This window comes from Galeopterus variegatus, unplaced genomic scaffold, assembly GCF_000696425.1.
Source record: "Galeopterus variegatus unplaced genomic scaffold, G_variegatus-3.0.2 Scaffold6866, whole genome shotgun sequence".
NCBI lineage: Eukaryota > Metazoa > Chordata > Mammalia > Dermoptera > Cynocephalidae > Galeopterus > Galeopterus variegatus.
In genome coordinates this window covers 67,770-71,225 of record NW_007732977.1, presented here as the reverse complement: position 1 = coordinate 71,225, position 3,456 = coordinate 67,770, and the positions used below count along the sequence as shown (strand labels likewise).

The following is a 3,456-nucleotide window of genomic DNA, read 5'->3' as shown; positions in this document are numbered from 1 at the left end:
CAATAGCAGAATACTCTCAGCTTTGGGATCCCAGGTTCAATGTCTCCAAGTCTCAGCTCCCCCAAGGAAATGTGAAAGAAGCTCTGTGATTCAGCCTTTTAAAACCAGCAGCAAATAATGCCAAGAATGAACAGAGCTTATTTTGTCGCTTTTGTCAGCCTTAATTTCCTTAACCTTTCTATTCTTTCTTTCTTTTTCTTTTTAATGCTTTGTGTGTGTTTGTGCGGCTAAGCTCAGAACCCTGACTCAATTTTATACACAGAGATATTTTCCAGGATACAGAAAGGAGACTACCTGGCAAGGAACAGTCTCCTTAGAGTCTAAGCACACAGTAAAGAGCCAGCAACACCACCACTCAATTTCCTTCCTGGCACTTCTTCCAACCTGAGTGCTGGAGAGACCTGGATAAGCAGGTGTGGCCACTGGCAGGTGAAAGAGGCTGGAACACCTCACACCACCTCCTGAGTCTCATTTCTAACTGGCCACACCAGGAGCCTTTGTTTTTCCCCACTGGGTTAGAGTTAACGTTTTCTAGGAAGAACATGGTGTAATTTGAAGTTGAGAAGTAAAGGGTCATTCATTCCCAGCCTTAAATGACAGAAACACAAAGAAGGATCTGAGTCACAGTCTTACAGATTTGGGACCTGTTTCGGAAAAAAAGAAAAAAAAAAATGATCTAGGCCTACTCTGGCTGTTCCTTTTGAAAGATTTAAAAAATTCAGACATTAAAACCAAAGATTACTTTGATTTTTTAACACTCATCTGTAATATCTGCACCTCAGAAATACGTTGTGACCCAGATGACACCTTGTCTGTACTAAAATATTGATGAGATACAAATGAATCTTGNGGAAAAAAAAAAAAAAAAAAAAAAATGATCTAGGCCTACTCTGGCTGTTCCTTTTGAAAGATTTAAAAAATTCGGACATTAAAACCAAAGATTACTTTGATTTTTTAACACTCACCTGTAATATCTGCACCTCAGAAATATGTTGTGACCCAGATGACACCTTGTCTGTACTAAAATATTGATGAGATACAAATGAATCTTGATCAGAATACTAGCAATAGCTTTTTGGAGGGATATTTTTTCCTATATTTGTAAGTACTACATATGAGTATCTACTAGGTGCCAAGTGCTTGTCTCCTTTCCCTGGAGGTATATTATTGTGGTTGGTTAAACATACCAACCATGATAGAGTGGTTTAAATTAGATTAATGGGGAGGTGGGCCAGGGGCCCGAGGGAAGACCGTTCTAGCCCAACCTCTGCTTCACCCATGTGAAAGCCGAGGGCCTGGCGCGTCAGAGTTTCACTGGGCTTCATCGTCCACAAGTCTCAAGTCCCAGGGGCAAGGTGAGTCCCAGGAGCAAGGTTTCTTGGCCTGGAAGAGGGGTTGGCTGAAGTGCGAGATGCTCCCATCCTCTATTCCTATTTCCGAAGCTCCTGCTCATGGTGAGTTCGAGTCACTCTGGCCCTGAAAGGCACTGACTATGAGATGGTGCCCATCAACCTCATAAAGGACGGGGGCAACAGTTCTCTGAGGAATTCCAGGCAGTGAAGCAGGTGCCAGCCTTGAAGACTGATGGAATCACCACTGGCCAGTCACTGGCCATCACTGAATACCTGGTGGAGATATGGCCCACTCCGTGACTCCTGCCTCAGGACCTGAAGAAGAGGGTCAGTGTGCACATGATCTCTGACCTCATCACTGGTGGCATCCAGCCCCTGCAGAACCTGTCTATTCTGAAGCGAGTTGGACACGAGAACCAGCTGGCCTGGGCCCAGAAGGCCATCAGTCCTGGCTTTAATGCTTTGGAGCAGATCCTGCAGAGCACAGCAGGGAAGTACTGTGTAGGAGACGAGGTGTCCATGGCTGATCTGTGCTTAGTGCCTCAGGTGGCAAATGCTGAAAGGTTCAAGACGGATCTCACCCCCTACCCTACCATCAGCTGCACCAATAGAACGCTGCTGGCATTGGAGGCCTTCCAAGTGTCTCACCCCTGCCGGCAGCCAGATACACCCCCTGAGTTGAGGGCCTAGCTCAGCAACCCATTGGGTGGCTGAGAGGGGTGCAGGAGCAGAAGCTGAGTGGGCTGAGTATGCCTGGAAATGAGCAAGTCCTAACAGGGGAGGCAGGAACTCTAGCCCTTGAACTAGAACTCTAGCCTTTGAACTGGAATTTTAGCCCTGGATATACCTTCCTGCTGAACTTCATTCTGCCTCAGTCCTCTCATCTGTCAAATGCAGGTGGGGTGAGGTGGGGGGATCCCGGGAGTGGGATGGGCCGAAACATTACCTGCTTTATACGTCACGGGGCAGTCATAAAATGAAATGAGAATGTGGATTGTGGATTAAAATGCCTGGCAAGTTTATTGTAGCACCTTAAAAAAAATTAGATTAATAAGCAAGAATATTGCTGCTACAGGAAAGATGATTAAATAAATCACTCCTGATGCATGCTTTAAATTACTCTGGGGTAAGTCAAGCTACCTTGAGAGTACCAAGTAGCACTTTTGGCCATAAAATAATTATTTTGCCNGGTGGAGATATGGCCCACTCCGTGACTCCTGCCTCAGGACCTGAAGAAGAGGGTCAGTGTGAGCATGATCTCTGACCTCATCACTGGTGGCATCCAGCCCCTGCAGAACCTGTCTATTCTGAAGCGAGTTGGACATTAGAACCAGCTGGCCTGGGTTTCTGAAGCGAGTTGGACACGAGAACCAGCTGGCCTGGGCCCAGAAGGCCATCAGTCCTGGCTTTAATGCTTTGGAGCAGATCCTGCAGAGCACAGCAGGGAAGTACTGTGTAGGAGACGAGGTGTCCATGGCTGATCTGTGCTTAGTGCCTCAGGTGGCAAATGCTGAAAGGTTCAAGATGGATCTCACCCCCTACCCTACCATCAGCTGCACCAATAGAACGCTGCTGGCATTGGAGGCCTTCCAAGTGTCTCACCCCTGCCAGCAGCCAGATACACCCCCTGAGTTGAGGGCCTAGCTCAGCAACCCATTGGGTTGAGCTAACTGAATGAGCAAGTCCTAACAGGAGAGGCAGGAACTCTAGCCCTTGAACTAGAACTCTAGCCTTTGAACTGGAATTTTAGCCCTGGATATGCCTTCCTGCTGAACTTCATTCTGCCTCAGTCCTCTCATCTGTCAAATGCAGGTGGGGTGAGGTGGGGGGATCCCGGGAGTGGGATGGGCCGAAACATTACTTGCTGTATACGTCACAGGACAGTCATAAAATGAAATGAGAATGTGGATTGTGGATTAAAATGCCTGGCAAGTTTATTGTAGCACCTTAAAAAAATTAGATTAATAAGCAAGAATATTGCTGCTACAGGAAAGATGATTAAATAAATCACTCCTGATGCATGCTTTAAATTACTCTGGGGTATAAGTCAAGCTACCTTGAGAGTACCAAGTAGCACTTTTGGCCATAAAATAATTATTTTGCC

The 3,456-nt window shown here is 46.4% G+C and overlaps 2 pseudogenes; both read left to right on the top strand.

Moving 5' to 3' along the window:
• Positions 1-2,042, top strand: part of LOC103606829 — a 6,110-nt pseudogene extending 4,068 nt beyond the window's left edge.
• A 412-nt stretch (positions 2,043-2,454) lies between these two features.
• LOC103606828 lies at positions 2,455-2,996 on the top strand (annotated as a pseudogene).
• Positions 2,997-3,456: the final 460 nt, after the last annotated feature.